Below are 26,914 nucleotides of genomic sequence, written 5' to 3' on the forward strand. Positions count from 1 at the left end.
AAATGAACTGAAAGCCAACCAAAGCATGGAAACCCTAGTAAACCCTAATTTGACTAGCTTGACCCTTACAATGCAAAAATGTGAATGAAACTTCTACCAATGATGCCATTACTTGTAGTGAGTTGAAATACATGAATCTAAGCTACTTGCATCTGAAAAGACATGTTTTTGTATTTTTTCATTAAGTGGTTGGAGTTATTATGATGGTTCTTTTTATTAGGGTTTGACTGTGCAGGAGCGGTTTGAAGGGAAGGAAAGCATGGGAAAGGTCAGGGGGGCTAGGAGAGGTCCCAAGGGATCCTTAGCATCAGTCTACAGAAGTCTACAATGTTTGGATGCTCGGAAACCAAGTTTGCAGGCTCCTACAGGATGTCTGCAGGGGATCCTACAGGAAACTCAGGGATTCTACAGGAAGTCTGTGAAATTCTACAGGATGTGCTGTAAGTGGAAGTTTGGGTGATGGTGAAGTGATGGAGTGGTATGGCTAGATAGGTAAGGTGGAGATGGAGCTTGTGATGACTCAGGGGAAGGGAAATAGGACAGAGAAAGAGCGTACGAAGTGGTTGGTGGATAGAAGGATGGGATCAACGAAAGGTCAAAAAGATGAAGCTACGTGGGCAATGAAAGAGTTGGAAGGTGAACGAGCTGAATAGAGGTCGAGAAGGTGACTTGAGGTGTGGTTGACAAGAAGAGGAAGGAAGTGGAATGATGTGGAGCAGTGTAAATGAAACAAATTGCTTATGAATGTCACCAAAACGAGAACTCATTAACCTGTGCTACCTGTGATTTAAACTTAATGAACAACAATGTAAATTGTGAAGGAAACTCGTGCATGGAAGTGGAATAAAGAAGTATGGTTCAATATCAAAAGTGCATGGATGGATATTCAATGAAAATGACTATGTTGCAGCTTGCATGGAAGTAAAAGACTGCGTTCTTTTTGGTGGTTGATATGGACTGCACCCCAATCCCTAGACGGAGATGGCAGTGAAGACACTAACAACCCTTTTCTTGGAGCTCCAGTGATTACAAACCTCCTATTCTGATCTCAGCAACTGAAAGTGAATTAACCATAAACTAATCCTACTCAATCACATAAAAACTAAATCAGCAGACTGTAAATTCGAATTGCATGTCAAAGTAAAGAAACAAAGTGCTGGAACGAAAGGCAAATAACACTACAAAGAAGAGGAGGTCTATGGCTCTCAGGTTGGGCCCTAACCTGAGAGCTATAGCTCCCTTAAAAGCTCATAATTGAATCAAAATGTGTTTGTCTTTATTGAATAATCATGAGTCTAATGACATGCCAAAACTGGCTTACAAAGAGCAAAAACCAAGCTACAACATGACTAACCACATTGACTAACTACTAGCTACAAAAATGACTACCAACTAGCTAACCCAAATGAGGCCCTAAGCCTTCTTATTTATACAATTTGAGGACCCAACAGTCCTCCTAAAGTTTAGGGACTTTGCTGCACAAGACTTGTAGTTAACAGCAGTCCTACTTGACTTGCTTGGCTGCCCTTGTGCTCATTGATTTGGTGGCCTTTGAACTCCGAGCTGATGGTGGAGAATTCGAGGTAAGTGTCCATAAATGAGGGGGACACCTTCCTACAAATCCTCTAGCTTGTTCTCCCACGAATTTGGCTGCCAAGTGCTCATTAAGACCTTCAATTTTGTCTCCAAGTTGACCAAAAAGGCTACACAAAGCACCCATTAGACTTGTTGGCATAATGACTAACCAAATTCACTCTATTAACATAAAAATAATAAAAAACATGCAATAAACAAATGAGAATGGTGGACTAAGCCAAATTAGGAGGTTGAATGAGCCCAAATAATTGTACATTTTTGGGGCTCATCATCACCCCCCTACTGAAAGTGTTGCTCATCCTCTGAGCAACCAATCTCTCTCCTCGTCTTTGATGGCCCTGGTGGCTTCTTTGGCTAACATCTCGGCCGATTCCTCCTTTGGCTTCCCTATTTTCAAACTTCCTGTAGAAACAGTTCGCTGGCTTCCTGTAGAAACAGTCCTCTGTCTTCCTGTAGAAACAGTCTGCTAACTGTTCTCTGTCTTCCTGTAGAAGCAGTCTTTGAGTCCATCACCTTGATTTGCTTCTCTCTAGGTGAAGGTTTTTAGCTTCCTCATTCATAGATGATGGACCCCTTTGAAGGAGACTCTTCCTTTTGTTTAGCTGTGGTGTCCTCAATTGTAATTGGCTCCTTTGACTGTGGCTAGGGTCTGCCAGCTTTTATCCACATGCTCCTTCTTGCCTTAAAGTACATGGAAGGCTCCCCTTTTTTTTGCTTCCCTTTTTGCCTTGGAGATGTGCTTAGGGCATCTAGCACTGCTACCGCCTCCCTGGCCAAAATCTCAGGCGATTTCTCCCTTTGCTGCTCCGTTTCCAGACTTCCTGTAGAAGGTCCTGTGTCAACTGTTTTGGTCTGCGTGGCTGAGGGTGCCTTCTTCTTGAACTGTGCTGCTAGGCATGGTGAGAATACCCGTGTGACAGTGTCACATTTTTCATCATCATTCATCACTGCTTCATTGAGATCTTGATCTGTCTAGACAGATCTGAATATAGAGCCGAGATGTAACCCTTGTTATTTCTGCACTATATACACAGTCTTCTTTGTCCATCCGGGATACTGCGTTTCAGGTATGCCGAGCTTGTAATTGCTTCAGTGATAGATTTAGAGCTACTTTTCACACTAACCATATAACAGCCACAAAAAGAAAAAAGTAGTTTATATGTGCACAGGTGAGCGTTACAGTGGTTTATCATTATCATGTGGAGCATTTGTTAACAGGAACCTTGGAAGAGAATGTGATGCAGCGCTATTTGAAAGAAATTCTGTGTATCCCACAAGCAAACCACCATTCTTGACCCACAGGCAGACTGGTTTTAATTGTCCCCACTTCAACCAAGCTAGTTCACCACCCTTTAAAATCTCATGCATGGAAATGGTATTTTTGAGCCTACCTTTCTTCAAGCTTCACTGTGTCCTGCTTGGCTGTGGGTGATTTTCTTTTCAGCTGGGCTATGGCAGCCTTCATCTTCTCCCCCTTTCTGCTCTTCTTCCTCACTGTTAGAAGGACTGATATCTTTGGCCAAAACTCTTCATTTTTGTCCAACAGTTCAGTTCACCACATGACATAATCTCAATACGTTCATCCACCAATGGTCCTGGACACCCTTGCAAGTTAGCTATCACGACATCCTTCCCAGCAGCATATTTTCCTGTGTCTTCATTGCCATTCTCATCCAATGAGGATGTTGATGGTCCTTGCAAAACATCCTGCTGAGTAGCCTCTGTTACACATCTCCCTGCATGATCTTCATTTATTTCTCCCAATATTGGAATTGAAATAGGCTGTTTTGACTGTCCAGAATCAACATGTTTTTCTTGAAAAGATGCAATAACAGTTGTGTTGTGTCCAGCATCATTGTCTCTTGGATTTTCATTCATCCCACCTTGTCGTGTACCCTCCATCTCTGTCAGACTGCTCCGGAAGGCTATGTTGTATTTCCTGTAGAAGACTTCACCCGTTTCCTGTAGAACGTGATTCTGCCTTTGGGTGAGCCCGATGCACTAGAGAAATTCGAAAATAAGTAGGAAACTCAGCGGAGGACGATAGATTAAGCCGATTGTGGAAGCAGAGGATGTATTCTTTGAGTGAACATGATGCAAGTGCAAGTTGACTAACGGTCTTTGAATTTAAGCCGAGCGCTCAGTGATGTCTGCGTGATTTTTGGAGTGAGGTGGCACATACGTGTGCTGGCTTATGCGACTGTTTTGCAATCATGAACTGCAGTGGTCACTATTTGTTCTCTGCTTGAAATCTCATCGATTCAGTTGCACTGGAGTTAGACTGCCCATACTGTCCGTTTTTTGACTTTCACGTGCATGGCTGACCCATGCATGCTGCGTGACTTGCTAGAGAACTGGACATCAAGTGAACCTTCCTAAATTCGTGGCTTAATTCCATCACTCCATTCGTTCATGCAGTTCTTGAATTAGATTCATGCAATAGAGGAATAGGTTTTGTCACGTACCTGAAGCCAAACGACTGCTTGTGAAGCTCCTTGCTGCTGCATGCTCTGATTCTGCTGGTGCATGCTTGGATCCTTTGATTGCATGAGGCTTGGCTGATGATTTTGATTGCTTTTCCTTGTGCAGGTGTCCTCTGGTCGGATCTGAGCTGCATGCAATTGTTTTCACGTTCAGATCTGCACCTTCAAGCTGCTGCTGCTGCATGGTCACAAAATCAGAACTTGTTTTCGCCATTGCTCTCAAACGGTAACCCGGATTGAGCTGAAACTCAGTGAGCATGTTCCTATCATCATTATGCATCTCCCATAGCAAAATCGTGATTAATGGATGCACGGATTTCAAGAAAAATGGAAAATGGCTGAAGATTTCAGAGGTCAATTTCTCGGGAACTGTGCATCGGAATTGGCTAAAACTGCTTGGGTAGGCTACTATCACCCATGTGTATCTCCCCATGAAACAGGTTTTAAAACGGATGCACGGATATGGAGAAAATGCAAAAATGGCTGATGGTGATGGAGGCTGATTTCTTGGAAACCGTGCATCGGAATTGCATGAAACTACTCAGGCATGGTGTCATCACCCTTGTACAATTCCCCATAAAATGGTTTGTCAAATGGATGCATGGTTTTCAAGTTATGGCAAAAATAAATTCTGCTCTATGTGTTTTTACTTCAAGGCACTTTGTATTTTGGTTGCATGGGATGACAAAATGAATTTTGGCTGTGATGTAGGTATGGAGATGATGGAGGAGGAGTTGTAAGATTACATGAGGGCTTCTGAATCATTGAGGAAGCTACAATGTTCGCCAAACCACTTTTTGGAATACATGTCTAGTTTCCCACAATTTCTACAGGAAGTTCCTGTAGAAGCACAATGAGAAGCACAATGAGGTGAAAAAAATGATGGAGAGAGGCAAGGGATGGACACACAAGTGCTTGTAGGCCTGATCAACAGATTCCCACCATTAGATTCACTTTTGAAATTGGATTTGGCTCGTCCAAAGGTTCTACAGGATGTTTCCTGTAGAAATACAGAGCTTCCTGTAGAAGGCACAAGAAAATTCCTTTGACCTTGATTTGAGTGCTCCTTCTGTCATGAAACATCCTTCTTGCAACCTGCAATGTCACTGCTGCAACATGAAATTATTCAATGGAGATTAGCTTTATTTTTCTTTTTCTTTTTCTCTTTTTTTTGAAAAACAACTAGGGCGCCTCATGGAGGTTTTCACCCTAATTGCCTGCCTTGGGCGCCTCCAAGGGAGGTTTTCACCCAGGGATCTTATTTCCTTTTCTATTTTTTTTCCAACCCATTGACCGCCTCATGGAGGTTTTCAATCAATGAGCCAATCTAAGGCGCCTCCAAGGAGGTTTTCACCTTAGATTTTTATTTTTCTTCTTATTTTTCATTTTTTTCTCTCTTTTTTTTTTTTTTAAATCTTTTTTTCTACCCTACCCTACTTGAAAAACAAAATCATTTTCAAGTATAAGAATACTTCCAATGGAGCCATGTGCACATCGATATTAGAGACAAGATGATGTGAAGGCTCGGAATGCATGCTTTGACAACTATCCAAATTTCAGAGACGAAAGGATCTGACTTTGAAAGTACAAAACATAGCTGAGGAGGAGAGTACTGCTGCAACTTAGTGACTGTCTGAAACCATATCTCAATATAGCTTTGATATCCATGGTCCTTTTGCTGATCTGGATCATTCTTCATGTCACCTTCTATCATGACCTTCTCATCTTCCTCTTTTTGCTGATCTTTCTCTTGAGTACATGGAAGATTTGATGGTAACCATGAAGGAACTCTCTCGATCTCTGATTCTGATCTCTTCTCTTCATCAAGTGCAGCCCATGGTTCTTTGATCTCCTCTTTGGGATCTTCTTTTTCCTTTGGTCCTTCAATGTTGTCAATAGATTCTCTCTTTTGCAACACTCTTCCTGAGCTTTGGTGAACATCATTGAGCTCAAAAGGAGTCATTTGCACATGTGCCTCAGCTTTGTAATTGGGTTGAGCTGCTCCAATGTGTGGGTTTGGAGATGGTGGTACGGGTAGTTGAGTGGGGATGTGAAATTGAGATGGAGATGGATGACATTGTGGTTGGGTAGGCATTTGGGGTTGCCTTGGTGGAGGAGGAGGCGATGGTTGTGGATGAGCAGGTGGTGGAGGAAAATGAGTGGGATGAGAGTTGTACTGGGGCCTCCACTCCTAATAAGGTGCATTCCACTGAGGCTATGGCTGAGCATAAGAGTGAAATGAATGAGCAACTGGTTGGGCATAATATGGATCTGTGAAGGAACAAGGAGGAGGTGTGAACCAGGAAGGATGAGCAGGGGGACCCCAAGAAGGCATGAAAGTGGCTTGGTAGGGGTCATAATAGGTCTCAGGTGTCCCTTGAAGCTCCTGCTGGTAAGATCTAGGTCCATGCGGCCTCCTTTGGTTCATATAATAGAGTGATTCAGTGGTTCCTTTGGCTCTTTGATATGTAGCTTTGATTCTGGGTAAGGAAGGGCACTGATCTGTAGGATGGTATTCTTCACATATGAAACACACTTCTAGGGAGTGCATTGGACATTCGTTCCAAGGATGCTTTCTAGTGCATCTAGGACAAAAAATGGCCAAAGCCCTCTTGACTTCTTCTTGCTTCTTTTGGATCTGCAAGGTATCCAGTTGCATGGCAAGAAACTGCCTCATATCACTCTTGAAATCTTCCAGCTGATTTGCAAATTCATCTTTGGATAAGGGACTGCTCCCAACATTTCTACTTGTAGCCATTTGCTCCAGAGGAATGGTTTCTTCTCCTTCTCCCCTAGAGGTTCTTTAAATATGCCTTGATGTCCACCCAGGGGTTCTTCTCAGTCACAGCCATCGAAGAAGAGCGAAGGCTGTGTGAAGCAGTGGTGGGTTGTGCAATCATTTTTCTAACTTATCTCTACTCCTACAAGACATGAAATGAAATCTCTTTGGTTGATTTTTGTTTTTTTTTTTTTCTACTTCTACATGCAAAACTGAAAAAATTGAACTGCAACTAACTATCTTGCTAAAATGAAAATGCGGAATTGAAATGAAAGCAGGAAAGGACTAATCTATCTTGCTCAAATGAAATTGCAGAATTGAAATGCTAATCTACGCTTGCAGAATTGAAATTGCGGAATTGAAAGGCTAATCTAGGAAAGTAGGAAATGCTAATCTATGAAAGCAGGAAATGCTAATCTATGAAAGCAGGAAATGTCTATGCTACTTTTGCAGAATGGAAATGAAGTAAACTACTGAGCAGAAGGTAAGAGTAAGAAAATAGAAGAATGACAACAATCACCAATACTCTGCCGCTTCCCCGGCAACGGCGCCAAAAAGATGGTGGGCTCCAGTATTGTAGCAATAATGCTACAACTCCTGGAGCTTCCTATCTCTAATTTTATCAACCCGGTAGTTCGTACAAACTTGGAAGCGACGGTGCTGTATGCACAAGTACTAGCTCTTGTCGCAGCTGTCACTTGGTCAGCTGGCACAAGTCCGCTAGGGCTCAAGCCAACTTCTATATGCTCTCAGAAGAAGCTTTCTAAATGATGGATGAAGGCTATCTCAAAGGAAATTAATCTACTTTGCAAAAATGAACTGAAAGCCAACCAAAGCATGGAAACCCTAGTAAACCCTAATTTGACTAGCTTGACCCTTACAATGCAAAAATGTGAATGAAACTTCTACCAATGATGCCATTACTTGCAGTGAGTTGAAATACATGAATCTAAGCTACTTGCATCTGAAAAGACATGTTTTTGTATTTTTTCATTAAGTGGTTGGAGTTATTATGATGGTGCTTTTGATTAGGGTTTGACTGTGCAGGAGCGGTTCGAAGGGAAGGAAAGCATGGGAAAGGTCAGGGGGGCTAGGAGAGGTCCCAAGGGATCCTTAGCATCAGTCTATAGAAGTCTACAATGTTTGGATGCTCGGCAACCAAGTTTGCAGGCTCCTACAGGATGTCTGCAGGGGATCCTACAGGAAACTCAGGGATTCTACAGGAAGTCTGTGAAATTCTACAGGATGTGCTGTAAGTGGAAGTTTGGGTGATGGTGAAGTGATGGAGTGGTATGGGTGGATAGGTAAGGTGGAGATGGAGCTTGTGATGACTCAGGGGCAGGGAAATAGGATAGAGAAAGAGCGTACGAAGTGGTTGGTGGATAGAAGGATGGGATCAACGAAAGGTCAAAAAGATGAAGCTACGTGGGCAATGAAAGAGTTGGAAGGTGAACGAGCTGAACAGAGGTCGAGAAGGTGACTTGAGGTGTGGTTGACAAGAATAGGAAGGAAGTGGAATGATGTGGAGCAGTGTAAATCAAACAAATTGCTTATGAATGTCACCAAAACGAGAACTCATTAACTTGTGCTACCTGTGATTTAAACTTAATGAATAGCAATGTAAATTGTGAAGGAAACTCGTGCATGGAAGTGGAACAAAGAAGTATGGTTCAATATCAAAAGTGCATGGATGGATCTTCAATGAAAATGACTATGTTGCAGCTTGCATGGAAGTAAAAGACTGCGTTCTTTTTGGTGGTTGATATGGACTGCACCCCAATCCCTAGACGGAGATGGCAGTGAAGACACTAACAACCCTTTTCTTGGAGCTCCAGTGATTACAAACCTCCTATTTTGATCTCAACAACTGAAAGTGAATTAACCATAAACTAATCCTACTCAATCACATAAAAACTAAATCAGCAGACTGTAAATTCGAATTGCATGTCAAAGTAAAGAAACAAAGTGCTGGAACGAAAGGCAAATAACACTACAAAGAAGAGGAGGTCTATGGCTCTCAGGTTGGGCCCTAACCTGAGAGCTATAGCTCCCTTAAAAGCTCAGAATTGAATCAAAATGTGTTTGTCTTTATTGAATAATCATGAGTCTAATGACATGCCAAAACTGGCTTACAAAGAGCTACAACATGACTAACCACATTGACTAACTACTAGCTACAAAAATGACTACCAACTAGCTAACCCAAATGAGGCCCTAAGCCTTCTTATTTATACAATTTGAGGACCCAACAGTCCTCCTAAAGTTTAGGGACTTGGCTGCCCAAGACTTGTAGTTAACAGCAGTCCTACTTGACTTGCTTGGCTGCCCTTGTGCTCATTGATTTGGTGGCCTTTGAACTCCGAGCTGATGGTGGAGAATTCGAGGTAAGTGTCCATAAATGAGGGGGACACCTTCCTACAAATCCTCTAGCTTGTTCTCCCACGAATTTGGCTGCCAAGTGCTCATTAAGACCTTCAATTTTGTCTCCAAGTTGACCAAAAAGGCTACACAAAGCACCCATTAGACTTGTTGGCATAATGACTAACCAAATTCACTCTATTAACATAAAAATAATAAAAAACATGCAATAAACAAATGAGAATGGTGGACTAAGCCAAATTAGGAGGTTGAATGAGCCCAAATAATTGTACATTTTTGGGGCTCATCAATATATATACCTATTTGCCATAATTAGATTAAAGAAGAAAAATTACATTGCCAAAATAAATGTGACTTACTAGATTCATAGACAAAATATAAAATATTGTGTTATGAAAGAATTCCACTTTGTGATATTAATATAATGGAGAATGAAAAATTAACATCACTTATATACTTGCAAAACACATAAATCTCAATTTCAAAATGTATTTAACATATAATTTTCATAACTTCTTAACTCATCGAACTAACGGAATTTAGGGAAGCTTTTAGGTCAATATTTGTGATTTAATTTCGATAGATTTAGATTTAGATTTTTTATTTTTTTTTGGAAAGATCAAATTTCATTAAATTACATGGCCATGGTGTGGAAGAGCTGGAACTGTTTTTCAAAATTAATGAAATTAGGAAAGTGGAAAAACACTAAACAAGACAATGCAATTAGATTGAAGGCAAGTGATAGGAAAGTTTAAGAAAATTTAAAGCCAAAATTTATGAAAATGGTAGGTAAGCTTCTACGACAAATCAATTTTAGATTTGTATCAGATAGTCTTGTGCAGAGGTTACATAGTAAAGTAAGATAGAATATGGAAGATGGTTTCTATGATATCGTAATCAAATTGTTTTATTTCGAAGCACTTTTGCTTCATTCTCTTGCATACAAATGTGAAGTAGACACCAGCAAAGTTCTTTCAAATAACTGAATTAGATAAATCATATTTCAATATCTTTCCTAGCATTGCAATATCAATAATTTGAAGCAATAGAGAAATGGTCAGTAGACGGGGTTCCAGGAAACGAGGTGCAACTTTAAGGCCTGTCAACTGTCCTCTCCATTTTTAACGGTTTTTGCATAGACAATTGTAGTTGAAATTATATGCTTTCCTCATGCCTTTTGCACTACGCTAACCAAGAGAGAGGACTAATGGCTCACTGGCACATTAGTCGATTCCAAAATATATCCCTATATTAGTCCCTAATTTCGTTTTCTCTCCATTTTTGATCATCCGAAAATTGTTAAAGCTTCGGAAAATCCCTCAACTTCTAACCAGGGCATATCTCAAGGGTGGGAAATGACACCAAGTGGGCATTGTTCAGATGAACCTAAAGAATGTGGAACCTATTTCAACCTTACTTTCCAACCAACGGTTATCGATGTCACATGAAAACGATGAGTCCACTCCATACATTCTCACCCTCAAGTTCTGTCCACCCTGGTTGTATTGTTTCTCGCCTCTCCATTACAATTTAAGCATTGTCTATTCATTCCTCAGCACAATAGTTTCTATGTAGAGCTTAGAAGATTCAAACCATCAAGCAATTTATTGACGATGGCATGATTTGCAGGTAGAGCTAGTTCACATCAATCCAATCTAGTTCAGAGATTTCGAATCTTTGAAATCTTGTACACGAATGATAGAGGAGTTTAAGCGATGGGGACTCTGCAAATTTACATGATAACGGGTTTCCATAGACACTAGAAGTGCTCATGCATGGCACATTCATAAAGCAGTTATAAGGCCAGTTTATTCTTGAAAACTTTAACATTTGAAGTTTTCACCAGCACAAAGAATTCTTGGTGCAAGGTTATTCTGATGGGAGATTTTGGATTTGGATGTGAGACTAATTTTTTTGTTGGTTGTGTGCTTGTTGATATGTATGCGAAATGGGAGAGAGGAGGATGCATGCAATGTGTTTAACAAAATTCCTGAACGAAGTGTCGTTGCAATGACTGCAATGATTACAGGGTATGCACATAATGGTTATATTGATGAAGCATTAAGGCTGTTTTGGGAAATGGCCAAACTAGATGGGGTTTCGTGGACGACTGTCATCACCTACAGAGAAGTTTAGTGCAGTGCCAGAAAGGGCTAGAAAACTCTTGTGCAATGGAAGTAGGTATGGACTTGGTTCAGAATCAGAAGTATGCACAAAAGCAAAGGGTACCAAGGTTCCAGGAAGACAATCACTTCACATCATGATGATTCAAGAGCAAAGAGAGTTGTGACCAATTTTGTAGCTGTTTCTTTAGGAAGAATGGACCAAGATGCTTCAGAAATGGAGTTTGAGGAAAAATCCTCAAGAGATGGGGTGTGGAAGTTCGGGTAAGGTTTGAAAAGTGTGTGAGACAGCATTCACTTCCTTTCGAAGCTTCTGAATGTGTAGCAATGCTTTTAGGAGATCTCATACTTTTTTCAGGAAGGTAAAGAGCAAGCATTGCACTTTGATGCCCATGTATTCGATGCCCAAAGAAGGTGACATGATGCTAGGGATTGTAGGTGTAGGTTTTGGGTTTGGTATGACCTTGACCAGTATGAGGAAATAGTACCGTTGTGGAAAGTCTACCGGCCCCCAGAGACATATTACCGGTTACAACTAATCCATGCTTCCAAATAATTATCAACAATTACACTGGACCAAGGATCTCAGCAAGTAAAAGATGCCCCTACAGCTTCCGTGTGTCATTTGGAGAAGTAACTCCAGAAGAATTTCATCTCTCACCAGAAATATCAAAGATTACAAGTCAGGTTATAAAAGACAATGTTTAGACTTTAACTTCTCCGAAGACTTCCTCAGTTTTAAAGCCGCTAGAAGGTCTATCCACTGAGTTCTAGAGATGCATATAGCGTTGAAGGCCACCAAACAGACCCCCTTCCATTGCATAAATGAAAATTGATGACGTCATTGACGAAAAGCGGAGGTAGCATAAAATACTTTTTGGTGAATTCTCCCACAAGGAAGGAATTTAAACACACCTCAACAGTCATAGCCCTTCGGCCGACGGGAGATTACTCAATAGGCGCTTCAACTTATTGTCGGAACTGAAGGACCAGAGCAACTAGGGGTTTTTTAAATAATCGGTGGTTTTCAGATGCAATAACCGTTGGAAGGTCAGGGAGAGCGAATTGCAAGAGAGATGAAGCTAGTGCATAGAGATATAGTTCCTTAGGCCCTGGGAGTGTCAAGCTAATTCCTAAAGAAATATTCTAGTCATAGATATTGATTCTACCCAGAAAATTGTTGCACCTACATTTACTGATATGGATAAACCTTCAAATAGCATGGTTGATGTGATGGAAAAATGTACAATTCAAGATTGAGAAAAACAACTTAGGGGCACTTATGTTACTGAGAAACACACATTGAAAACTTAAAGATAAATTGCACTGTAATAGTAAGTTTTAGAAGCTATCTTTCTGTAAGAAGCAGTTTTGCAAGTTTTCTAGCTTTATATTTATTTTTTTGGTGTAATTAGTAATGCTTCATATTTTGCAGAGCCTATGTGCCATATGCGCTAGTTGAATATCTAGATTTGAATGTTTTAGGCAGTTAACATTGTAACTAGAGCCGTTTAAAATGGAATGGGTATTTTCTAAATAATTGATTTTGTTGAATTGGTAGTTAAGGATAGCAGACCATGAGAAGCCAATGCATTGAATATATTGAAACAATGACTTATTGAGAGTAAGGTGGAGAAATCAGTTCCACATACTTTAAAAAAAAAATAGTGGAGATTCGTGTCTAGTGAGTCTTGGGTCCAGATTTCGAACCCTCTCTGATACCATGTGTAAGATCCCCTTCTAGGGTCATCTACCAGAACTATATTCTCTAATTTTAAATGCAATAAAAGGGAAATGGTTTATTTTCTGACAAGACATTTAAACGATGATAATTTATTGTTTAAAATCTAATTCCTACCATTTAAATAGTGAATATTTCATTTCAATCACTTACATGAGTAATCTATGCATAGAGGAATACCTATACTGATAGCCCGATGGAGATGCCCTTGAGTTGTTTCTCCTACTGGAACGCTCCTCTTGACAACCAACTAGATTTACCTCCCAGCCAATTAGGAAGTATTCCTATCCCAGGAAATCTCCACAGGTTCCCTAGCCCTCCGAGCCCAAGTCAAACCAGATGTATTGTGTGTCCAAGATAAACAATACTCCCCTCCTCTCTCTCAAACAATTCCTCTAAAACCACAACCAACCAAAACCAAAAGCAAGACCAAGCCTCCCCTTCCTCTCCTCATCCTTCCCCTTTTATGCCCCCCTCTCTTCTCCACCTCAACCACCTCTCATTAATGTCATAACTTCTCCCTCATCCTTACATTTGACTTCTCTTCTCCCAAGTAAACATGAGAGGACATTTGGGAATGTGACATGGATATAAAATTAGGTAATTAATTGGAGAGGACCATGTCTTCTCCCAATTAAATATTTTGGGGATGAGAGATGAATATATAAATTGGTAATTAATTGGAGAGGACCATGTCTTCTCCCAAGTAAATCTGAGAGGACATTTTGGAATGTGATATGAATATAAAATTGGGTAATTAACTGTAGAGGACTATGTCTTCTCCCAAGCAAATATGAGAGGACGTTTTGTGAATGAGGTATGAATATATATATAATTTGGTAATGAATTGGAGAGGACTATGTCTTCACAAAATTTAAAAATTTGGGGAGGTAAGTTTGGAATAGTAACAAAATTTATATCAGTACCAAGTTTACAATTTCACCAATGTAGGTATGTACCAATATTTCTTGATAATTATAAGTCCATATTTAAGGGAAATTTAAACACTTAGTAAAATTTGCAGGATAAGATTAAATAGTGCATTACATTTATTATCATTTTTGTGGTTCAACACTTTAAGCCTTTTCATTTCTTTTAATTATATACCATCAATTAAATTTTCTGGATAAGTTTTGGAATAAATTATGTAAGAAACTAAGGTGAATTCAATGGTTGTATAGTTGTACATATCCCTCCCTTGATTATTTGGATTACTGAAATATTCAAATAAATTTTTATTTTTCCCTCAACTTCTCATAATCTTAGTTTTATTTATTTATTAGTTCTTTCAATGGTTATTTTTCTCTACCCTCCATCACTTATTTTTTTCCCTTAAAACTCTAAACCTTGGCACTCTCCTCCCACATTTTTTTCGTAGCTTCTTATGTCCTTGAACATGGGTTGAGTGTCGACCTAAAAAAATGGATGTTTCCTTCCCATAGACATATTTTATCTCCAAAATCAATCAAATAGTTATGTATAATTGTGCAAATTTATGTTCTCGAATTCACGAACTCCATGAAGAGGACTACCTCAATGAGATATCAATATTGATGTGCTAAATTCTCATTAAAATACTCTTTTGAGGCTAATATTTATGAAGGGAAACATGTTTTTGAAAGTAATGATTTTCATTCATATATTTCTATAAATTATCTTCAACATGTAAGGAGAGATACAATTGAATACTATATTTTTCATTCCAAAAACATATAGAATGAAGAAAGGAAAAATCATTTTTAATTTTTGTGTTTCTACAAATATTTTGAGCTGTAAAAAAAGGTGTAACATGCCCAAAAGTTGGAGATTTTTTCTATGAAGGTCTAAATTTATCTCTCGGTTTTTATTCACATGTTTTCTACAAAATCATAAATTACTTTTCAAATGTATGATGATCTTATCTAGTTGCTTAAGTACTCATGAATTTATTTGTAGAACATAGAAAAATGGTTAGAGTGTTGGAAGTTATATTCCTTGGAGTACCAAATATATTGAGTTTGTCAAGTTGGAGTCCTATGTTACCCATGTGAGTGCAAGAGTAACCTTTGGAGAGTTCTTAATCTCCCATGATTTGCATTTCTAATTTGAATCCTCACATGATCCTATAATAGAAAATTGTTACAACCCTCTCATCCACTCATTGGTTAGTCCATCCACATCATTACTATACTCCCCTAATAAAGGTAGGTCAACAAACATGAGGTACATTAGCTACTTTTTGATACTAAATGATTACAATTAATATTTTAGGCATCTAAGTAAGGATTATGTGTTGTAATCAAATAATGGATCGTGATGATTGAAAGTTGATGTTTTAAGTCACCTTGGTGGTCATATATTTATTCTAGTAAAGTGAAATCACCTTAGGGGTTATATTTCATTTTCCAGCAGGGTCTCCAATAGGAGGCCTTGTTAGAGGTACTGTGTCCACATTCTTCCATACTCAAAACTTTCTAGTTTTCGTAATCTATTGTATTTTATTTTTCTTATTTAATTTAATTCTCTCATATTAGTTTCATGTTTCCCTTAACCTATGAGAAGAGGGGCTTGGAAATTCCCATATGTTGATGCAATTGCAAAAAAATAAAGAGATGAAATCCATGTGCCAATTATTAAAATGAAAAGTGTTGAAAGGGATGAATGGTGTTTAAAGGTTACGTTAACTTTAGGTTTTAAATATTCTAGTGGTAGATTGAGAAATTTACTATTTTTTTTAATGCTCTAAAGGCTCACATATATGCCAAAACACCTCAATTCTATTCTACAATTCGATATTTTTCAAACAACACAAGAAATACCTCAAAAGGAGTCCATATGTAAAATTATGCCACTCAAAAGTTTACCTTCATTTTTTTATCACTATGATTCAATAGTATGATACATCATCCAAATTACTCATGGAAAATGGCTAGCTATGTGAAAATGAGGAAGAATACTCTATAAGGGAAATTTTTGTAACTCTAGTTAAGAGTCGAAGGAATAAAACTTTAGCACTAGTATGCTATTGATATGTGTTGTAATGAAATCACTAATAGGAAAATTGGCTCCTTTCTTTTGAGTCCATTTTGATCCATAGACAAGTGAAGTGGATACAGCTAGATGGAGATATAAAAAATTACGAAGGTTTTCTATTCTATAGTAGCACATAGGTGATAGGTCTCACTCCTTTATTCTTGCACCCATTTCCATTTAGGGAAATAGAAAGTCGAGAAACATCAACTTCCAACTTGGTTTTCTCTTGTAATGGTTTCCAAGATCATATATTATATCATTAGGGATTATGAGTATTCAATTTTTTCTCTATTATTTATTTTATGTATTTCATATATAGCATGCATAAGTAGAAATAGTTATTTGATAATTATAGGAACCAATAGGAAAATGAACCTTCTTAGTATTGATTTTAATTTTTGAATATAATTTATCATATCTACTATGACAAACATTCTAGTGCAATATCCATATAAGTTTATAAATCACATTGGTATCAAAGCGCGTTTATTTGGGTATATTGTGAGGATTTGCAAGGGATCCATATTGGTTAAGTTGAAATTTATAAGACCCTATCCATGGATTATTAATCTATTAATAACCCTAGATATCCAATAGAGGAAATATCTACAAGGATGGAAGAGTGGGTCACTAAAATCTCCCATAACATGAACCTTCTCATGGAAGTTTTGAAAAGTAATCTTGGAATTGAAGGAGATGGTGATTCCAACTTAGAATTACATTAGAGGAAAAAACATAGGAAATGAGAAAACCATAGATCCAGGATAAGTGAGGACTCGAAAATGGATAATCCACATCAAGTTCTATGAACCTCTCAAATTTATTATTGAAGATAGAAGTGAAGGTAAAAATCGAGCCATATGAAGGTGATATTGATGATTTGAAATTAAATCACTTGTTGTAGTAGTTATAGATTTATTTTAGCCTTCATCTGATAGATGAATAATAGAAAATTACTTTCACCAATTAGAAGCTAGAGGAACATGTCTCGACCTAGTAGTAAAGCCATATGAAAATAATGAAATTGAGGGGGATCCTCACGCAAATAATTTGGAGGATTTCAAAACTCTCATAAATTCCCATTTCTACCCTATCAAATAGGTTGAGGACTAGTGGATCTAGTGGATGTACTTTAGGCAAAGACTCGGGAAAGGTGTATAGCAGTACATCACAAAATTAAAGAAGATGGAAATAATGTTAGGTATATCTCTCAAGAACCCATATGTACTCCTCAAGTACTGGTAGGTATACATAGCCATCTATAGTGGTAAGCGAAGTTGTTAAAACTCTGAATGGTATAGTCACAATACGTACAAAATATAGGCTAGATGAAAGGGAAATCCACCAGGTTGAAGTACAATGAACACCAAAAAATTTCCGACGTGGAATAAGAAATGGAAAGTGATTAAGGAGGAAAATAAAATACCCACAAAAAACTAGTGCAAACATCCTAGCAACAACTAAAACCAGTATAACATTGATGGTCATATAGAAGAGAAGTACTAAAAGATGCATTAAAAACTCCACAAAAGAATAGAAGAAGTATAGGAACAAGAGAAAATTCATGGACACATATTCAATTAATGAGTTGGAAAGATGCTTGAATGTATATGAAAATATTGTATTCAAATTAGCATAGAAGGTAGTGAAGTTTAGTAACATTTAGTAACACGAAGGGAAGGAAATGAGGAAAATATTTTGTAGAAATACACAGGTCAATAAGATGAAAATTAGTGGTATATTCCACTCAATATCATAGGTGAATCTCATTAATATAGAGCTAGCCAAAGAAATGGGATTGGAGGTTCACGACCATCCTAGCCCATATACATTGTTATGTGTCAATAAGGGGGTTGAAATAGAGGTAAACAAATAATGTAGAATCAAATTCTCTATTGATGTTGATTTTGCTGATGACATAGAATTGGATTTGGCCCTAACATATGTATGTGGACTTTTGTTTTGGAAACCCTATATGTACATGTGATATTTGATGCTCATTCAAAGGGCCAACTAGTACTACCTCATCAAGGATGGAAATTCTTTCATCATGAACATGCACAACTGTGACTCAAATACCTCATTAATAAATGACAACCAAGCTAACAAATTGATTAGTTCTAGCAAGAAATATGTTTTTCTACTTTTAAGAGAAAATTAGTCCATATGAGAGTCCATGAGGGCCAAGTCATCTAGAGAGGGGTGAACTAAGGAACATAAAAAGCATCTAGAAGATCTTTTATAGGCATATAAGGGGATGTTCTAGGAACTTAATGAGATACCACCCAAGGGGAAAGTGGATCATGGGACTTGAATATTTTCATACTCTCCATTAACAAACTTTGGGCTACACTAGAAGAAAACGGGGTGAATAAGAACTTGTTATAGTCACCAGAATAAGGTTTCATTCAACCAAGTACCTCACCGTGTGGGTTATCCATCATACGTATGCCAAAGAATGATGGGACTTGGTGGATTTGTATTAATTACAGTATGTTAAATGAAATTATTGTCAAAAATAGGGATCCATTTCCTAGGATATATGATTTGTTAGAACAATTGTGGTAAGAAAAATACTTCACCAACCTATACTTAAGGTCAATGTATCAACATGTTCAATTCATAGAATAAGATACTTGGAAGAACATCTTCAAAATCAAACAATGTTTGTATGAGTGGTTAGTTATGTCCTTCGGCCTCTACAATGCACCAACTACATTCATGAGATTAATGAATGATATATTGTGCGCTTTATAAATTCATTTGTTATTTTTTATTTTGATGATATAATGGTATACAATGTTATATATGAGGAGTATATTTCAATGATGTAGGTGCTAGTGATATTGAAGAATAAATTACGAACAAATCTTAGAATGGGTGATTTTTCACAGTAGTTTTTGTTGTATTTAAGATATGTGACATGCAAAGTAGAGCTTAATATAGATCTTAATAAGATGGAGGTCATCATGAAGTGACTATTTCCTACCAATATTTCTTTGTTCTAGAGTTTCGTTATGTTAGAAAATTACCTAAGGAAATTGAAAGCCTCATTTTTAGTAGTAGAAACACCACTCCAAACCATCAAACAAGTGGAAAGAGTTTCTACTGGTGAAATGGTTAACAAAAGGCTTTTGAGGAGTTAAATAAAAAAATCATTCAAACACAAATGATTCCATTACCACAATTGTAGTAACCCTTTTAAGTGGAGACAAACATAAGTGGGCATGCCATTGGAGAATTATTGATGCAAGCATGAAGGCATGTATGCTACCATTATAAAATGTTTCATGGGGTTACTCTTAAGTACCTCACATATAACAAGGAGATTTATGATCTAGTGCAAGCTATGAAAGAGTGGAAACAATATTTGATAGGAAGGGAGATATTAACAAATCACCATATACTACAATACCTGTAGGCCAAACATTACAATATGAAAAGCATTACAAGTGGATTTGGGTTTATAGTAGTTTCATTTAGAGATGATGTACAAGAAGAGTAGCACAAACAAGTTTTCCAACATTCTTTCAAGGTCGTTGACATTAAATATCACAACTTTAGGAAATATAATACACATGGATCCTTCAAGACATGATGGATATAGAGAGGAACAAACAAATGATGAGGAACTCAAGCGAGTGTTTCAACAACTAAAGAGCCAGAATTGTGTGTATGATACTGATAACACAATTGACTACCTAATATAGAATCGATAACTCTACATCATGCACAAGTTATTTGTTCCTAAAGGTGAATATTTGGAGCTCATGAGAGAGGCTCATAATTTTAAGGTTAATGGAATTTTTTGTGTAGGGAAGATAATGACCAACTTATAAAGGTATGTGTATTGGCCTAGGATGCAAAAATATGTAGCTAGGTTCATTAAAGTATGTATTATTTTTTATGTCAATAGGACTAATAAAATGAAATGGTATCTATACCATCCCTTGCATATACCTACCTATTATTGGGAAATCATTTTCATGGGCTTCATGAGATAATTACTTATAAGGGACATGACTACCTATTTGTGGTAGTCAATAGGTTCAAAATGATGTACCTTCTCATGCACTATAAAATAACATAAGTGGGAAAGAAGTAGCAAAATTATACTTTGGAAAGATTTTGGTGCACTTTGAAATGCCAAGGACGATCAATTCAAATATGCATACAATATTTCTTAGTGAATTTTGGACTATATTGTGGGATAAGATGGACATAAAGTTGAAGAGGTCTATTAATAATTCCATCCACAAAGATATGGGAAAACATAAGTTGTAAAAAAGACTTTAATGTGGTTTTTGAAAGGTTATAATCAAAATCATATAAAGAAATGGGACAAAAATCATGTATATATACAACACTCTTATAGTATGTAAATCCACACTTCTGATGGTAAGTCCCCATTTGAAGTTTGTTTTGGACATTTTCCACCTTCACTTTTGAATATTTCATACTATGAAAGAGGATGACTGGGGGAGGATGTTACATGTCACACCTTAAGGGAATACTTTTTTTTATAATATTAGGTAGATCCATGTACATATATAAGAGAAGTTGTAGAAATCACAAGATAAATACAAGTTTGGGATGATAAACATATAATAGAGAAGTCATTCACAGTGAGAGGAAGAATGTGGTTATTGCTAAATAGGAGAGGCTACAATTTCCTAGTAATAAAATTAAGGATTTATGATATGATATCTTCGAGATACTATAAAAGGTGGGATATAATTCATATAGAATCATTATACACACATACATCCACATTTACTTAAAGGTGAATGTATAAAATATGAAGATATATGAGCCTTCCATGTTTTATCAAGATGAGGAATAAGTCCTACCTTTTGTAGAGGATTTAGTACAAAAAGAATAGGTAGTTTGAAAAAGAGCATAGTTTTGCAGAAGAATTCCAGAGCTACAATATTGGGGAAACATGACCTTTGGTAGATTGGGATGAAAGGATAACTCCAATCAATGCTAAATGGTACACTTGAGAGAAGCTAGAGGAAAATTTTCTTCACCTAATTCAGTAAAATATTTTATGGAGAAAAATACTCCAAAAATGGAGAGATATGATATATATTGGATCATTATAGTATTTCTTATACTTATTTATGCCATCATAGTGGAAAATTTGGATAAATAATCTCATAAGACAATTTTTAATGATGAGTTCTTATTTGGTGAATTGTGGTTTTAAAACATTTCATGGGAATTTTGATGAAATTCATAAAGTTTTTTGGGTTTAAAAAACACTCAATTATACCAAACCCATGACACAATTATAAACTCACTAACTTTAGAACCATCCAAGAAAGACCTCAAACAAAGTTGGTATATAAAATTTAGCCAACTAAAAATTGACCTTCCGATTTTGTCCACCATGAACGAAGAGGATGCCATGTTAGCCCCATTAATCATGGAAAAATGGATATCCATGTGAACATGATGAATAAGTCTCTATAAGGGTCAATATTATAACTCTAGTTAAGCATTGGAGTAAAAATTAATCATTAGTATGCCATCTAGCTATGTTATAACTAGGCCACCAGGAGGAAAGGTGTTTCCATTCTATTCAACTGCATTTGGTTCCACATATGACTGAAGTAGCTACAAGTGGATAGTAAAAGATTAAAAAATATGTTCTATGTTCATGTAGTAGTCCATGGGCCAAAAGTATCACTCCTTTGTACTTAAATCAATTTCCATTAAGGGAAAGAGAGAGTAGAGAAACCTCACCTTCTATTTGGGTTTTCTCCTATAATGGTTTCGTAGAGAATATTTAGTGTCATTGGGGTTTGTGACTGTTCATATTTTGATTGTTATATATTTTCCACTTTTCATATATTGCATGCATAAGAAAAATCAATAATTTAATAAATCCAAGAATCTATGGAAAATTAACCTTCATACTACAAAATTTATAATTTTTGATATACTTTATCATATTTTTTGTGACAAACTATGCATTGGAATATCCACTATAGTTTATGGATCTAAAGAGAGTTCCAAGGAAAGGGTAACTCATGTAATGAAAGAACCTCCTACAAAAATGTGCTGATAGATAATGGTCTTACATAGTCGAATGTATAAGGCTGTGATACCTCTCAAGAAGTACAGTATGGACCATATCATTGATCCTTCAAAACTATTGATTGAAGGTTTTTCCTAGCATTGTTCCTCCCCGTAGGTCTAGGAATACCTAATTGGGTCATTTGGGGATCCTCTCATACCTAAATATGGAAACTTGTATATTGTCAAATGCTAGTGTAATGTTTGAAAATGGTACTTTTCGTGATATACTTATAAGATATTAACAATGAATATGGTCCACATTTATGCTTGAATAATACTTGTTTCCATGCTAGTTGATCTTGCTTGATTCCCGAATCTTCTACTTGACAATAATCTAGAAACGTTCATGATATTCTTGAGGATGTTAATGATGCTTCTCCTACACTTCATCGATGATGGTTGCACACCCTCTGGAGGTCCTTCTACTTCACCTTTTATGTTGCAAGCTTGATATGTGTTGAGCTTGATGATGACTTAACGTGCACCTAGACACACTTCTCTACACCGACTACCTTGGAAATTACCCATTCGATTTAGGGTTTCACTCTAGATGACAACATCTAATGCTATTCCATGATGGAGGAAGGATGATGATGATATTTGGATTTAGAGAGAACTTTATTATCATGAGACGTGATCTTTAATACTCTCACCATTCTCCATCTAATGTGTAAGACAAGATTGTGAATAAATGTTAAGAAGGATATCCTTGTTGCTTTACATATAAGAAATAGAAACAATTTGTTCAGTGGTTTTGCTTGTTATTATGGAGGTACAACATATCCTTCCATACTTCATCAAGGATGTCCCCATTTATAGAAATTTATGGATATCATTCTTCATCCATCACATCAACCTTGAAAATTACAAGTGTTGAAGTAGGGGTGAAACACATAGGGCACCATCAAAATGTTCTCAAATTATTTGAATATGACTTGGTTACAACAAAAGATACGATGAAGAAAAAATAGAATAAAAATTGTAGTGAAACAGAATTTGACGTTCAAGATTGGGTATTTTTGAGGCTAGAACATGTAAACAAATCTCCTTCAAGCAAAAATAGAACGATAATAAATTAGCACACAAATACTATTGCCATTATACAATATTTTTAAAGGAGAAGAAGTATCATGGTTACAAATTGGATCTGCCTCCATCTTCACATGTACATCCATTCTTAAATATTTTTTTCTTAAACAAGGTTTTCAAGAACAATATCTTAGTGAAAACTATTTTACTAGATATTATTGAATAAGGGAAATGATGTTAGAACTAGAAAAAATTCTTCAAACAAGGATTAATATACTATGGAATTTAGTGGCTAATGAGTATCTCATTGAATTGAAGAACCTATAAGTGGAAAAGGTGGCAGGAGAAGATGATTCCTTCATTTGAAAACACCTAAAGTTAGTCAAGTATTGAAGATAACACTTGTTTGAAATGGAGGGGCATGCTAAGCACAAAACCCCTAATTAATTTATAGGTATCGAGTTATTATTTCTTTACTGTAATATTAGTCAGTTCTCTAGAAGCTTTCGTTGAACCCTTTCATTATAATTGTTACCTTTCTCTCCTATATATAAATATACCAAGGAGACCTAGATTTAGGATAATCTCATATTATCTTGTCTATCAAATTCATTGTAAAAGAAGGTTTCCCTCAGAGTGGATTGTATTATTTGACTTATTATCATTTCCAAGAAACATGATTCATAACACATAAAGGAATATAAATACGCCAAGTTGATAATAATGCAAAAAACACAATTTAACATCGATCTATCTCCAAAACATCCATAGAATTCTTCTTCCTAGTGAAAACCAAGTATTATATAGTTGATGTAGCAAGATGTTGGGAAAACCTATCTAATGGGTTTTCTTCTTCCGAATTGATATGCAACCAATAATTTCAAAAATAAAACATGTTGCTTAAGCATTAAAAACATGGATCCTACTAATCCATAATAAAAGGAAATAAGTGCAAGACACAATCTTCGTATTAGTAGATGAATTCTCCTACAAAATAATTAAAATAAATGTTTCATGGATTGATATGGTATAGGCTATTTCTTTGGTTGATTACTGAGATTAATCAACTTCAAAAATTTAAATTATTAAAACATGTTAAAATCCCCATGCAAACTATTAATAATTCTTTAGATAAATCCTTGCAGAATAGTTAGTGAAAAAGGTTTCGTGGACTTTAAAGTATGATGGGGTATGTAGCAAAAGTAGGGAATATTAGTTACATTATGACTAAGGAAACAAACATTTGGAGGTTTGGTAATATGGAGGGATTTTGGTAGTTTGGAGGGAGGTTCTACCATTCCACTCTATACCTAATATAAGTAACATGGCACATGTGAAAAGCTTAACATACAGTAAAAGGAGATAAACACGTTTGCATGTAGAGTTTTGCATTGTGTAAAGGAAGGGGGCAAGGTAGAGTGGAACCTACTCTCCTCACTTCACACTCAAAATTTGAACAACTATGTAGACCTCTGATCATACTGAAGGATTGGATGATAAGAGAGAAGCATACCTCCACATTTCTCCCTTCTCAAATACTAGGTAAAATTCATGTAAAACTAAATATAACATGACTTTTGCATAAAAGAAACAAAGAAGGAATTGAGATAAAAAATTTCAATGCTTAGCTAGTGGATAATGTCAATACATGGTATGGCGCGTTGTGTATAAGCTAAAAAATAAAAATCATCCATGTGGAATTTTTGTTGTAAAAGTCGATGAAAAGGCCATTTCTTGGACACAAGATGATTAATGCCTATAGAAGGGTGGTAATGACTTTTGGAGTTAATTAACATTTGAGGAAGCTCGATGAGAAACAATATGGGTTTACCAGGTAGATGGTTGGTTCTCCATAAACATTTCACGACTCTTTTATCCTTATAATAGACTATGAAACTGATTTTAAAATATGAAGAGGATTAAAAAAAGGGTTTTTTCATTAGGAATAAGCTAGTTCACAGGAGGGATACATCATTGAGATGGAACAAAGTGAATCAATATTCCAATGTGAATGGATAATATGATTCCTCCACTTTCAAAGAATGATATCAAGAACTCAGGAAGAGTAGTAAAAGAGCCATGTTGAATTGTGTTGATTAAACAATCTATGGTCATATCTAATTAATTCATTAGGGAGTTGGGGGCCAACTTGGAAATGTCCATCACCATAGTAAGGAATAATAACATAAATTTTTAATTAAAAATAAAGGATATTTAATGTTTTTGGAAAGAGGGAGAAGCATCCCAAGCAATATTTTGTGTTTTCTTGTCCTCAAAATATATTCTGTCCTATTTAAATTTTGACTCGTTGTTTCAAGGAAGAGTAACACATTATTAAACTTCTTGTTGATAATAAAGAGAAAACAAGAATATTCATTTTGATTATGAGACTTTGGAACTTCCACGGTATTCATTATAAACCATTATTTTCATAAATAGTTGTGTCAGGAGTAGATTAAGGGTGGTATATGTTCCTTTTTCCTTGAGTCAATAATACAAAAGCAAGAAATATATAGCTAGACCTAATTTATAATATAATATTTCATGAGATTATTAGAAATATAGGATTACTTTTCCTCGATGTTGCTATCCCATTGGGATTTTTAAGGTAAATCCTATGGTTTATGATTAAATGAGTTCATTGTTTATATGAATAATAAAACCTAAATATAGGAATAGCGTAGACATAAAATAGTTACACAATAGTAATTTACAAAAAAAAGACATGGAAAGGTTAAGAAAACTCACATGGTAGATAACATTTAATTTCCACATTTAAAAAATATAATGGAATATTTGTTGGTGAATGGGATTCACCATAGGATAACTAAGTACATATCATATTGGTACTATATTAGTGTATCTCATGTAAGTTGAAATTGAAATAAAGAAATTGTGCTCAAGGACTTCATAAGGAAAAGGATGAATGAATTCAAATTTCGTAATGAGAATAATCAAGAAGAGAATCAGCATCTAAGCGAGAAATTACAATAGATAAAGAAGAAGATAAAACAATTGTAATGTGATCTCCAAACATCATACAAATTTATAGATTCAACGAGGGAAATTTTGCTAAGACACTAAGGATGTTTCACCAATTCAGTGAAAAACTAAGATTTGTTTACTATCTAGATTATGTGTTTATGTGTAACACCCTCCTCCCACATCTGCCCAAGAAACCGACAAGTCAGGGTAAACATGCGATGAGAGGCCATTATGATATGAATCAACCTCCTAATTCACATTAAGGAAGTTGAACCGATGGAAACACACCATACAAGAATCCAGCATCAGCTACTAGACCCTCAGGAACCAATCCAATACTTTAGACATCTTTCCCTTGTGTCCCAATAAACTTTTAGACAACCTAAGCCTCAGTCGATCTCATGTTATAGGGATGACGCCATCCAGAAACCCAAATTTTCTCTCAAATGCTTGTTTGCCAATGACCAGAGACTAAATTTTTCAGTGCTATGCCGACGAATCCAAGATTTGAGCCACTTTTTTCAGGCCCAAAGCCTAGGTCACTACCTAGAATTGAACCATATCTACATAACCGTAGAACAACATGGAAATGAAAGAATTAAAGAAAATACTTTTTTAATACCATGACTAGACCCCTACTATCCATGATAGGCATTTCTTCAAACATATCACAAATATATAATCTACATGTGTAAATAACAAT

General features: G+C 36.4%; 1 protein-coding gene and 1 pseudogene across 2 annotated transcripts in view; both read left to right on the forward strand.

Annotated features, from left to right (window-relative positions):
* The window catches only part of LOC149261666 (agamous-like MADS-box protein MADS2), a 418,152-nt gene that overhangs the window by 284,609 nt on the left and 106,629 nt on the right, over window positions 1-26,914 (forward strand). The gene's annotated exons all lie outside the window — the stretch shown is intronic.
* On the forward strand, window positions 11,330-12,134 carry LOC149261669 (protein SAWADEE HOMEODOMAIN HOMOLOG 2-like; annotated as a pseudogene).

This window comes from Pinus tabuliformis, chromosome 6 (assembly GCF_031772625.1).
Source record: "Pinus tabuliformis cultivar Carrire ecotype Pingquan chromosome 6, CPIR1, whole genome shotgun sequence".
In the NCBI taxonomy this organism is placed as follows: Eukaryota; Viridiplantae; Streptophyta; class Pinopsida; order Pinales; family Pinaceae; genus Pinus; species Pinus tabuliformis.